At 44.5% G+C, this 14,381-nt stretch overlaps 1 long non-coding RNA gene and 1 pseudogene across 3 annotated transcripts in view; both read left to right on the forward strand.

The window, feature by feature from the left end:
* The window catches only part of LOC102243356, an 83,039-nt gene that overhangs the window by 12,662 nt on the left and 55,996 nt on the right, over positions 1 to 14,381 (forward strand). The gene's annotated exons all lie outside the window — the stretch shown is intronic.
* On the forward strand, positions 1,172 to 1,869 carry LOC106726410 (annotated as a pseudogene).

The raw sequence follows: 14,381 nt of genomic DNA on the forward strand, positions 1-14,381 counted from the left end.
TCTTTCTTTCTTTCTTTCTTTCTTTCTTTCTTTCTTTCTTTCTTTCTTTCTTTCTTTCTTTTAGTCTCAAGTCTGTAAGCAGTTGGGTGAGGCTAGTTCAGTGAGGTTCAGAGAGACATCATGGGGGAGGTCAGTTTTAAACCCCAGTGTTTAGACATTATCAGTGCCACATCGAGTTGAGATGTATCTGTTCTCTCAAAATGTTTATTTTCTTTCTTCATCCAACTACTAGTGACTTTTAACGAGAGAATCAGGCCATATCTACTAAAAGCAAAATAACTTGGAGAACTGAATTATTTGGAGAACACAGGCCTTGCTGCTTTCTCTTCCATCTGCATGTTAAGAAGAGGAAGACGGGCGTGGTGAAATTGGATAATCTAGATTGGCTGTCTGTAGTGATTCCGTTTGTGAGAGAGCAACTCATTCTATAAGCTATTGCGTGACTCCGCATTCTCCCGGGGTTATGAGAGACGAAACACCTGAATGGACCTCCAGTTGAGACCTTTACCAGATTTAAATAAAGAGAGTTAAGGGGCCTGACTTGCCAGGTTGGGCTGAGTACAGTGATTGAAGTTATTAGATAATTGTTCACCTTTCTACTTAGCCCCACGAGAGGAGCCATACACACACATTATAAAATACTTTAAATTAATATTAAATAGTCCAACTGGGATTGCTAAGTTATTTACATTTAGCAATAGATTAAAATGTTAACATTATACATTTAATGAGTGGGAATCTTGGCCGCCTTGTATGCTCTGACTTGGAAATGGTAGTTGAACACATTTTCAAGGATCTTTCAGGGAGGACAGTTTTCTCGGTGTAATTTGGTGAACTGAAAGATACAACCCTTTTGCTTCCTGTCGGGGACAAAGATCCAGAGAATAAGAGAGGACAATGTTATCGGTTGTAGGTGGCTCTTAGACCCAGACACGCTTTTAAAGTAGTCTTTGGTAGAGTAGGATGAGAGTAAGCATGATTTGGGTGTAGTCTAAAGATTATTAGTAAACATTAATTACAGGCAATTTTTAAAAAGCTATCTAGTCGCACCTAGAATGAACCATATTAATAGGCTTTCCTTTTGCATATATTTCTGGAAAAATATGTCAGTACATTTTGCATTCATCTAATTAAACAGCTGAAGTATTATTCTAACACAAAGCATGAATACTCGAAGAACAAATAAATTGTATGCCAGATAAAAAGGAAATATTGCTGACTTCATATTTGCTGTAATTCTGGGAAGGAGTGTCCAGGTGAAATCTACTGACTGGGGCTCTTCCCCATAGCAGCCAGAGGTGGCCTCTGAAGATGGTTCGCTATTCACTAGACCCAGAAAACCCCACGAAATCATGCAAATCAAGAGGCTCAGGTCTTTGTGATCATTTTAAGAACACTCCTGAAACTGCCCAGGCCATCAAGGGCATGTTCGAAAAGCCACCAAGTGTCTGAAGGAGGCCCCTTTAAAGAAGCAGTGTGCGCCATTCTGTCATTACAGTATGGAGCTGGTAGGTGTGCCCAGGTGAACGTGGGCTGGACACAGGGTCGGTGGCCCAAAAGGAGTGCTGAGTGTTTGCTGCACGTGCTTGAAAACGCCGAGAGCAATGCTGAACGTCAGGGTTTAGATGAGACTCTCTGGTGGTTGAGCACATTCAGGTGAACAACGCTCCCAGGATGCAACATAGAACCTACACAGCCCTTGGGCAGATTAACCCGTCCATGAGTTCTCCCTGCCACACTGAGCTGCTCCTCACTGAAAAGGAGCCGTTTGTTCCTAAACCAGAAGAGGAGGGTGCACAGAAGAAAAAGATATCCCTGAAGAAACTGAAGAAACAAAAACTGATGGCCCGGGAGTAAATTCAGCATAAAATAAACCTAATAAAAGTAAAAGCAGAAACAACAACAACAACCCACTACGGACTGGGAATACTTTATATTTAAAAAATTGTTTTATTACACCAACAGAAATTATGTTCTTTGTATTAATCTTAGAAAAAGTGAGGTAATCTTTTGGAATTTTTAATGATTTCTGTTTTAAGATGCACATAGAAATAGGGAAGTACCTGATAGCTTTAATGTTTGCTCGCACAGAAATTAAACAGATAGAAAGATTTAATGAATAAGTGAATGAAGGATGTTTAGCAAGTGGGAAGTTAGACCGAAGATTTTATTTTTGCTGGTTACAACTGTTAGTTATCCTACACTATTTTTTTTATTTGAGCCTCCATAAACTTACCCAATATGAAATTTTTACAGAATCGCTAATTATTCTTTACCCCAGGCCCTTTTCAATAAATTGATGCCATCCACTGAAGATTTATGGCAAAACAAGGTAATAGACTTATTCTTAGGAAGTTCTCCCATCATAAGAATTTACAAGATTTTTTTGGAAATAATACCTACAGAGCGATTTATTTTGCTTCTTTCCTTTCTCATTTTAGAGTTAGGGCCTAATTCTTGAAGTTGGCTGTTGATCACGGTGCAGGCTGGTGAGAGGTAGCCATGTAATTTCTTTATCTTTCACCTGCAAATTACACACATTATTTTGCAGCTCAAAATAAGCATTGGCACTGAGTTGCATTCAGTGAGTGTCTTTCACAGCATTAGTACAGAACTGAGGTACAAAAGAATATTAATCTAATACATTCCAAAATTCAAATACTTGTGATTAATAAGCATTATTATCTATAAATAAGGCCCTAATGATACTTTGGCAGTGTTGTAAACACAAGAATCAGAGGCAATTATTGTCATTATTGTTCGGCAAGTACTTCCATGAATACCAAATGGGTATTGCTGTCCAGCTACTTGGCAACTAGGTTCCTATAAAGAAACAGATGTTGGCCAATCAGGACTGGCTGCTATTAACTGCCCTTAGCCCCAAATGCAGAATCCTTAAAGAAATAAAAAGAAACCCAAGACATTAGAAACAGTTTTGACATGATTTTTAAAAACTGCCCTTTATAATAAATATAAAGCTTCTTGAAAATAATGCTGTTTCCAATACTGACTTTGGTGAATTGGCTCCATTAGCAACCATTGTGTGAGCTGGAAGCAAAGGTCTCGTTTATGAGGCTGTAGACCCAGTGTGATGATGAGATGCCCTTGAAGTCAAATCAGTGGACAACAAAAACTAGATCGCGGCCGCATGGGTAGCCCGTTAGAGAGCATGGGTGTGGCCACATCTTCATCTTTTTTCCCTTCCTCAGGCCACCCAGAGCTCGCTCATTCCTGCCTATTAAATGGGACTAGCCTACCAGGCCCAGCTCCAACACCGTGTGTGTGTGTGTGTGTGTGTGTGTGTGTGTGTGTGTGTGTGTTGGGTGTGGAAGCTGCTGCAGTGCAAGTTAAAGCAAGTGCCTCACGCTCATAGAAAACTGGCCACAGGCCCCTGGCCACACACTTACTTTGCGCTCTGTGTCTTAGAGCCTGGGCAGACCAGCTTTGCCTGTGTCAATGAGCAGATCTTCGCTTGCAGTCTTAGTAAATGCAATGGCATTGGTAACAGCTAATGTGGTTTTGTGGAGAAAAAAAAATGTTTCATATACATTTTCCTAAGGGATAGGTGCCTTAAGCATTGAATACAAATTTATTGTCTATTTTTTAAATTTTCTTGTGCTAAAACCTTATGCTTTAAATGTCACAGGTCTGTGCAGAGGTTGAGAAAGCATTGAATTGGTTTCCCAAAACTTTGGGGAGGAGGAGTGGGTGGCGTGGGATAAGTGATGTTGAGAAGAAACAACCTCTTTGCCAACCACTGTTGCTGGCTCTCAGTTCTAGTGGCCCTATTCTTTCTGGAGAATGAGTTGTTAAATGGGACACACCTATTGGAGGTGAGTGAGATTGCCTAGTATGGACTCCTCCCCCTTCACCCCCTCACCCAACAGACATCTCTTTATCATCACTTTAAGTTTGATGGGATTGTCCCTTTTATCCTCAGGGAGCCAAAACCGAAGGGATTCCTGGGAGGGGAACCAGAGGGAGGCTCTGAGATTTTCCTCCAGCCCCTTCTGAACATACTCTTGCCACCTCAGCCTGGACTTTGTCATGGGAACAAGGTAGCCACACTCAGAGCAGGCAGCTGGACTCCAAAGCCGTGTCCGACAGGGGCAGTGGGGCTTTCATCTGGACCCTCTCCTCTCTCTTCCCTAATGGGCTGGAAGGAGAACAGTCCACTGGTGCCATCGCTGGGTCTGGGGAGTTCAGAAAAGTGAACTCTTCCAAGCAAAGCTTTTCTCATTCTCATGCCTACTGACTCAAAAGAGAATTTCTCTAACAACAACAAAGATAACAATAATCACAATGACACAGTATTACTGAAGACCTGCCATGTATTAGGTATGAAAACATGTGCCATGTGGACGTTGTCCTGTGTAAGCCTTTAAGCACCCTTTGAAGTTCTGCTCGCACCCGGGTTCGACAGATGAGTCAACTGAGGCATCTGAGGACTAAGTCGCCATGTGGTGGTGGCACCCACATTGAACCTTGGTCCTATCTCTTAGAGACAATGTGCTTTTCAAAACAAATTTAAATGTTTTTATTTCTTTTTTAGAGAGGAAGGGAGAAGGATAGAGAGACAGAAACATCGATGAGAAACAAACATCTCTACTCTCTACTGGGGGTTGAGCCCACAACTGGGCATGTGCTCAGACTGGGAGTCAAACCAGGGACCTCTTGGTTCTTGGGTTGACACTCAATCACTGAGCTACACTAACAAGGTGAAAATGTGCTGTTTTTATTTTATTTATTTTAGAGAAAGAAAGGGAGGGAGATAGATAGATAGATAGATAGATAGATAGATAGATAGACAGACATCCCTGACCAGGGATCAAACCTACAACCTTAGCGTATGAAAATAATGTTCTAACCAACTGAGCTATCCTGGCCAGGGGAAGACAATGTGCATTTAATAGCACTGCTTTACTGTTTTCCAAATGTTGGAGGCCCCTGCTGCTTTCTCCCCTTTAGGGACACTCGTGCTAGCTGGCAAAGCAGCCATGTGATATTTGTGAGTGCAGTGCCCTGCTAGTCTTATTCACAACAATATCGCGGAGGCTCCAGGGCTTGCTTACCCACTGTATCACAGTCAGCCCCATGGCCCGGCCCGCTGAGCTGCTGAGAGCAGGACCCGGCTCACCATGCTAACCTGAAATGATGAACACAATTTGGTCTGGACGGTCCATTTCCACTGAAGTAGAGCAAGTGACAGGGTCTTAGAAAGTGCATGTGTGCACAGCTACAAACTCCTGCGTTAAGTATACATGCGGTACGTGCCAGCTCCGCTGTACGAGCGCCCTGGGGAGGCACGGCCTCTGAGCAGGGTGGCTACTGACTCCGGTGGGACCGCCTGGGAGCTGCTTTCGCTGGTTCACTCCTCAGGTGCTCAGCTCACCAACACCTTTGCAGGAACGTGTGACACCTTCGCAGCCATGGGCAGGGCCACTGCCTTATTTGGGGCCCAGGATAAAACAGTGCTGTGGGTAGGAGTGCTGTGAGGTTAGGTGGGCTCCTCACAATGCTGGGGAGGGGCAGGGTGTGCAAATGCCGGTTCCCAGACAGAGAGAGCCAAGGCTTTGCTCGGGTCTGAGAGGAGAGTCAGTTGTGCGACTTTGAGAAACATGGGTGCTCCACTGACAGCTGGTGCCCCAAAGGGGAGTAAACCTCAATGACGATTTCTCAAAATGAAATCATTGCTGCCACTCACCCCTAAAGGGCAAAATGTTATTTGTAAAAATCAAAATGAAAAGGTTACTTGGCTCCCAGCAAAATGACTCTCACCCATTAATTAATTAGTTATTAATGAATTAATATGCTGACTCACTGCAAGAAATCAGGGCAGTTTATAGCAACCCACGGCAGAGAAAAACCACGGTGGAGAGGGAGCCGGTAAACCAGAGGCGGCTGACACATGCCCTCGGTGCTGCCCTCTCGGGGAGAGGCCAGAGCGCACAGCGGCCCAGGACGGGTTTACTCTCTTTGTAGCAAAAACATAAAAAAAATTTAAAAAGGGTTTTACAATAAGCTATCAATGTTAACTTTTATTTAAAAAGCCACAGTTTTCAAGATGAACTGTCAATTACATCTGACTTGAATATATTTCCGAAATACCTTTGATGTATCTAACCTCAATGAAAATGTTCTGAGAGGAACTTACTAGGACATCTTTTGTACTAAAAATAAAAAAGTGGATCTTGAGTCCATCAGAATTTAATATTAAAGAAACAGCACGATGATATTCTGTGACAATTTTTAATGCTAACAGTTGGCATTTTACTGCCTATATTTACTTCCCATAAGATAATTTGACAGCTTCTTCCCAATATGTCCCAGGAAATCAATAAATTATGTTTTACTGTTTCTTCTCCTTTTGTTTAGGTAGTTAAGAGGCAGACAGTATAGAGAGCTCAGCACAGTTCCTTGCATTCAGGGCATGTGAATTCATACACTGAGCCACAGCTAACTCAGCGATTGTTGTCTCATGTCGCTCTTACGGTAACAGTTTTCTCATCTGTTAAATCAGGGTCTGGGATTTAGTTGATTTTTAAATTGCCTTCTAGTCATAAAATTCTGTGCTTTGAATTTTCTGTCATCGAGGGAATCCATTAATGTAAGCATGATTTTTAAATATCTAGCTCTATTTTATTTGAGATAGAACTTACATGTGAAGAAGAACACAGGGCATTCTGTTATGCGGTGTAAATCAATAAAATGAAAATGTATCCATTGACAACATTTGTATTTTCACCTAATACAGAGCTGTGCCATCTCTTTGAATACAATGCACTTTTATGCCCCATTAAAGCATGCTTGACGTAACTTTCAACTACTTGCAAATGCTGAGAAGTTGAAAAACATAACATTTACAAAAGATACATCTGGTGCATATTTATATGACTTCGGATAAGGAATCATTTAAATACTGCTGAGCCATCTCCATATTAGGAGAAAAGATATTCCATGTCTATGTGAAATCACTAGTAAAATACATGGAGGTTTAAATTTCTACTATGCATTTCTTAACTTGACACATGTTAAAAATATGGAAATATTGATCAGGGCTTAAGTTATCTGAGTTGTTGAAATTGCTTCTTCCCTGAAGTTTATAGATTACATCATTAAAGCTAGTGTAGATTTAAGTTTTGAAAAGGGTTAAAAGTAGCACTTTCTATTAGAAAAGTGGCTTTTTGGGGGGCAGAAATTCTTAATCTGGGGTTTATGGGCCCGTGAAGCCACAGAGGTGAGCCCACAGAGGTGAGCTTGGGCTCCGTGACCTCCTGAGTTTATTTGCAAACATTTGTGTACGTCTATATGCATATGGTTTCTTTTTTCTGGAGAAGACCTAACTCGCATCAGTATCTTAAAGAGGTTTATGACCCTGGAGGAGTGGGAGGACTTGGACCATAGGAAGTACTTGGGCTTTCCCCTTACTAGTCAGTCGTCTAACCGACATTCTGCAGTGCCTACCTCTGCAGGCCTCACCTGTGAAACACAAGGGCTGCACGAGGACGTCCCTAGTCCCGAGTCAGAACCTCACCTCCATCTCCTCCATACTCAAGCCACCAACACCCTCAGTGTTGCCCTACTGACTGCCTTCGCTGTTAGGTTGCTCCTGCGCAGTTTCTGTGCAGAGTAGGGGCTGGGTCATGCGGGAAGCGTGCAGGAAGCAGCACCCTGGACGCTGTGGCCCCTCTGGAATGCATGTGGTGTAGTATCTGAAACAGAGCTGACACCCTCCGGCTCACACATACTTGAATGAATGTTACAGGCCGTGCTTTAAGCTGAGAGACTAAGAAAACCAAGGCGAAGGACGCTCTGTTCCTCACTGTGTAGAAGGGAAAAAAGACAGCCATGTAAGTTAAGGCGTTCGCATCTCCTTGTCAATTTCTTATCTGTTGTCAGCTTGAATGATTTCTAAATCAGAAGAATGCTGAAGATCTGTTTTCCCATCACTTCTGAGCCTCAGGAATTTGGTGCTGGAGTTCTGAGCCAGGAAACAGCCCTGTTTTGAATTCAGAGGCTCTATTGCTGAGCGCAGATGCCAGGCTGATGATAGGCTCAGCGTGAGACTTTCACTCTGGGGGTCAGGGCGGGCCCCGGGGGGTGGGCACATGAAGAGGCGCAGCGTGGCTGGGAGTCTTCAGGTGCAGGGCAGGCTTCGGCGACGTGGTCAGCGAGGAGAAACCCACCGTTATTAAGTAGACTGTTGTAGCGGACACTACTGGCCTCAGGGCGTGAGGAATCTCTGAATTTCTGTATATTTAACTTGGTGTAGCTTCAACATCTACCCGGCTTTCTAAGGTTTTCGCTTCCCAGTTCCTATGGAGTCATATGGACCCACCTCCCAAGCTGATCTGACCCATTGTGAAGAAGGTGGTATCTGAGAGGACCGAGTGGGGGGTGTTCCCCAGATTCTTTTCCGAGCCCTTCAGGTCGGTCAAGTCAGTGCGGCAGCAGCGGGACGGGACGACCTGGCACCACACTGCAAACCAGCCCCGCCTCAGGCAGGCGCCACCCCCTGGGCGTCCTTCTCTCGCCCCCAGCCATGTTCTGTATTGCAGATCCGGTAGAACTCTTCCAATACACTGAGAGGTGGAACTTCTTCTGACTTCCAATCCCCGTGAGACTATATTCCTGGGAGGTGGCTTGAAAGGGTCCTATAGCTGAGCTGTCAGCTGTCGTGACCTCCATAAGAAACGACTTAAATCCCATACAGTCTGATGTACTGGCCATGCCGGGACATTTGACAACATTGGGATTGGTTTATTAGTAATTCATACTTCTAATAGTAGACAGAACTCTTTACAACCAATTGAAATGACAAAAATAAATAAATAAAAAGACACAATTAAGGATCGAGACTATCACAGAGCAAATTCTGATGAGGAATGAAAACAAAAGTATATATTTTTTTCTAAATGACCATCACCGCGTGCTCCAAAGCCTTATCGAAACCAGACATGCATCCAGCACAGGGGGTTCCCCATGCGATTACATTATTGATCTGCCTCTTCCCGTTACTCACCTTGATGGAAACCGCAAGATACCCTGACTCAGCTTGAGTGCCACATAATGCCTCGGGGTGGGAGGTCAGAGTAAACCTGGCTAGTGGTGTTGTGTTTTCACTTTGGGAGAAGGGGAAGAAAGGACTGCCAGCTTTTGATGCCATTTGCCTCTGTTGGGAGAGCTGTCTACTGCGTCTCCCAACCCACCCAGCAACTCAGGCTTGGTAACGACATTGTGCTTTCTACCCAGAGTGTCCTCCTGGGAAACCCGTCTAGCACACTGAGAAAGCAACCGCCATAAATGGAATGTCATGCCACTGATAACTCTAGCTGGTTTAGGTTAGCTATCGCTCCTTCAGTCAACAATACACCTGTTTACTATTTGAATTCAGTATCGTAATGACTTTGGAAGAAGAAACGAAATAAGTGTGTTAAAAGCTCCTTAGGAAAAAACAGTCTCACAGGTCAAAAGTGTTCACCTTCCCAGTGAATCTGCAGAGATTGTAAGACATCCATGGGAGGGCAGGTGAGAAAGAAACAAACAAAAGAAAGATTTCTGATCCTTTTTGGCAGTCTCCTTATTCAGATTTTCAAGTCCCTTCCCGGAGGCCCTGGTGTTCCCATTATACTTGACATTCATTATTTTGACTTGAAAACAAACACCATTTGTTTGTCATGATAAGTGTTTGGTTGAGTAGTAGTATCAGCCCTGGAACTGGGGATGACACTCTACCTTGGAGACCTGACACACCTGCCTGGGTGAGAACTGAGACCCCTCCACTCGGCTTACTGTCTGGGCTCAGCCTAGAGAATCTTTGCTTAGCTCTCTTGAACTTCTATATGTTAACTTCATTAATTGATTTTTTATGTGACTTCTAAGGCAGTTTTACTAAATAAAAATGAAACAAAATAGATGAAAAAAACCCAGATGTTCTGCCACCTTGCTGCCCTACAGCGAAGGCACTGAGCCCAGACGGCTGAGTGACCCTTCCATAGGCATCATTTAGAAAACATGACCACGACATCACAAAAATGACCAAGGGCCGTTTGGAAACTACATTCTTACGTGCTGGGCTGGAAAATATTATCATTTGATACATAGAAACATTTCTTCTTTTTTTTAACCAGTTGTTTTGAGACCAGTATAGAAGGTCTTAAATGTACTCTTTCCTCATGTCGTCAACCAGGAAGATTTTTCTGATGAAACAGATCACTAAAGGGTCAGGGAAAGTGCTTTTAAAGATAAAATTCTCTATAATAAAAGGCATGAGCAATTAAATCATCCAAGTAATGTGGCATGGGCTATTAAATTATCTCTTCAACTTGGGGACCAATGGGTGAACTTTCACTACGCAGTTCTGAGTTTTCATATTATAGATCCAGAATTTAAGAAAAGCCATTTTGCTAATAATCTGCTATGAGGAAGCAGTGCAAATTAATTTTCACATTGAGGAACGCCCATCACATATCTATGTTCTTAAACAGCTGGCCTGTTTAGACCGAAATGAGTGATACTCAGCTATACATTTCAGTGAAGTTGGTGAACCAGTTAACTCAGTAAACTGGATGAAGCAGGGCTAGATTTTAAAACATGAATTGAATGGCACGAGTATGCTAAAAATCCAGAATGCCGTGAGAGCATTTGGACATATCCCCCAAGACGAGGAACTTCTTGTGATGCCATTTGCAAAGAAGTGAAGGAAGAGATTGCAAACTTTTTTTTGGTAATTATCTGTGATGAATGTGCGACTATGGAAATGTAAAGTAGGAAAGTAATTGGGGGAAAAGACTGAACTATAAATCTGGAGGTTTGCAACAAAAATATGTTTAGAAACCTGCATATGTTTTGAATATTAAAAGGCAAGGCATTTCTTTCTCTCGCTGTGCTTATATTATTAGCCGAGACAGGTGACATGGCCCTGGGTGACGTGGCCCTGTCGCTTCTGGTGCCTGTGTCAGCCTGTTTCTCAGGAGACAGTATGTGTTTCCTTCTCGCAGAAATAATTTTGACCATTTCAAACTGCTTAATTTTAGTGTTTTTTTTCACCCCCAATTTGGTCTTTGGATTTTCCCCCCTTTTGTCTTGTTTTCCCTTTTAAGGTCTAACGTCACTTCCCACAAATCTTTCCACATTTACTCTCTGGCCCCCCTTTCCCTCTGGGATATTTTCTCTGCCCCATCAATGAATTTCCCTGTCACTATGGACTCTCCTTTCCCTGTATCACCCTTATCTTTCCCTGGTCTCTTTGCTTTTTGGCTACAATAGGTTGTCTTCTTCCTGTAGAGACTTCCCCAGCTAGTGGACATTTTAAACCAATGTTTGTTAACAGACAGCTAACTTTCATAAAATTTTCACTGAATTTCAAGTTGGCCTTCCTTCTCACAGTCTCCCTCTCTTCCGAACGGGCACAGCCCCGTGTTTTTCTCCTCACCGCCTGTCTGCATCCTTTTGTCTAGTGTCTGTGCTTCCATCTAAGATCTCTAGCCTGAGAGCTCGGCCGGCAGCTTTGCTCGGGCAGTTTAGTGCCTTCTTCTCATCAGCCAAATGCTCGGCACCTGCAAACGCAGCCTTTTTGGTCCAGACGTGGCTGGTCGCAGGGAGGCCCCTCAGACAGAGGTGGCCCTGTGTGCGTTGACTCAATGGACAGACGGGGTTCTGGCCGGGCTCTCCACGTGCCCGTTTGCGTCACCCTGGATAGACCGCTGACTGCCCTGCACCTCTCTGTTCTCTCGGAGGTAACAACTCCCAACTCCAAGGGTTTTGTGTAAATTTTGTACTTGAGATATTTCCAGCAAGTGTTCATTCCCTCTGTACTTCCCTACATAGAGTCCTCAGGAGACTAAACGCGGTTCGACACAGTAGACGCAGTGGGCGCGGTGGAGGTGAGGTGCTGGAAATCAGGCCACTAATACAGCACTGCCCGTGGCAAGCACACTGACCTCGCCCGTTTCCTTCCTGCACAGTTGCCTGGGGCCCGGTGGGGGCCCCGCCCCGCAGCAGGCAGCGGAGCCTCTCTCCTCTCCGGCCACTGCCACCATGGGATTGACTTGGGAGGAAAGCAATGCCCACTAGACAGCCACATGGACATTAGGGAAGTGATGGCTGGTGAGAGATCATCCCGAGTGTGGAAAATCGGACCATTCAGCCTCACAGAAAGAGGAAATTTATGTTTCGTTCCTAGTCCCGAGAAAAGAAAACCTTCCCTTTTCTTTCCTCTTTGTTGTTGTTGGCAAGACACTGTAAGACGGCAACTCGCCTGTAAGGCACACGGGGCCAAATTCTCAAAGAACCTCTGTGCTTGGCCTGTTAGATTTTCGTGCAGAGCTGCAGTCTGGGCGGGTGGGGGAGGTGAGGTGGGCGCAGGTGGGCCCTTCACAGTCACCACCTCACTTGGAATGTGATCATGTACTGACTGTGTGAGATTTGGTTTTTCTAAAAGTAGAGCTCCTTACGGCGGCTGATCCCTGGCACAGCGCAGTCTTAAGTGAACAGCTCTGAGGATGACAAGGAACCCGGGCCTGTCTGCTGGGCAGTGGGAGCGAGAGGCTTGTTGTTTGAAACAAAACTTAGAGGAGCGCTCCAAACGATCCCACGGTCCGTGTGGAACGAATGGGTGACTCAGTTCTTGCAGGTCATGGTGCAGCTCTTTCCCGGTACTTTTGTCAAGAGTAGATCTTCGCTAGGGAATGGTTGATGTCTCCGAGGCAGTGATTAGGCAATAGAGAGGCTTGTGGTTCCTCTTTCTTCTCAGAAAGACCTAGATCCCTTCTTTCTGATGTGATGACTCATGACTTTAAACCCCTGGTTTTGGCTACTTGCCACCTGTATCTATTAGAATCGAGAAGGTTAGGCTGGGGTAGCAAATAGCCATCAAAACTTCAGTGGCTTCAAATAACAGATGTTTACTTCCTGATTCTACTGTGTGTCCACGTGGGTCAGAAGGGTTGTCTGCGGCTTTAGACAGTGGGGGACTCAGGATGGTTAGCCTGCTCTGCACACCTGCGCCCACACGCACCACAGTGGGAAGGGAGTATGGCAAGGCTTATCCTGGCTCTTAAGGCTTCTGCCCAGAAGTGACACCTGCCATTTCTCACATATCACCGGTCGAAACAGTCACATGACTATGCCTAATGTCAAAGTCATTGGGGACACTCTATCCTTCTGTGAGCCTGGAAGGAGGAGAGAGACGTATTTAATAAACTGCCTATGACTACCTCATTACTCATTAAACACAGCCACGCAGGGAAGGGGTTTCTCTGTGCTTACAGTAACTTGCACCAGCAGCAGCAGAACTTCTCTGGCCCAGACTTTCATGAGCATCGGTGAAAAGTGTTGTCACATGTCTCCACAGCAGTCCCTGGGAAGTGAATGTTCTACATCCTGGGAACTTGGTGATACAGAAGGTTCAAGGACTATTGATACTTTAAATACTTTCAGTGACAATGATTATGATGAAAATAATAATGAAGCATAAAAACTCAGCCACAGAAAGAAGTACATCCCTTCAGCAGTTGCTTTAACTCCATTTTTTGGCCTTTCTTTTGAAAGTACCTTTCAAGTCTTAATCAAACAACGACATCTTTGTGATCAAATTAATCAACATTTGGCAGATATGGAAATTAAGACTAAGAGAAGATAGGTAGAGTAGACTTTTCACATCTCTAATACATAAGTTAAAGTGTTTAATTCATTTTTGAGCAATTGGACTGTAACCACCCGTACCACCTATCAACACCTACCACCACCACCACCACCATCACCATCACCACCACCACCATCAGCAGCACCACCATCACCATCATCATCACATCCAGCACCATCACCACCATCACTACCATCATCACCATCATCAACACCATCACTATCACCATCACCATCACCACCACCATCATCACCACCACCATCACCATCACCACCATCACCACCACCAGCACCACCATCACCATCATCATCACATCCAGCACCATCACCACCATCACTACCATCATCACCATCATCAACACCATCACTATCACCATCACCATCACCACCACCATCATCACCACCACCATCACCATCACCACCACCACCATCACCAGCACCACCATCACCATCATCATCACATCCAGCACCATCACCACCATCACTACCATCATCACCATCATCAACACCATCACTATCACCATCACCATCACCACCACCATCATCACCACCACCATCACCATCACCACCACCACCATCACCAGCACCACCATCACCATCATCATCACATCCAGCACCATCACCACCATCACTACCATCATCACCATCATCAACACCATCACTATCACCATCACCATCACCACCACCATCATCACCACCACCATCACCATCACCACCATCACCATCACCATCACCAC

This window comes from Myotis brandtii, unplaced genomic scaffold (genome assembly GCF_000412655.1).
Source record: "Myotis brandtii unplaced genomic scaffold, ASM41265v1 scaffold263, whole genome shotgun sequence".
NCBI lineage: Eukaryota > Metazoa > Chordata > Mammalia > Chiroptera > Vespertilionidae > Myotis > Myotis brandtii.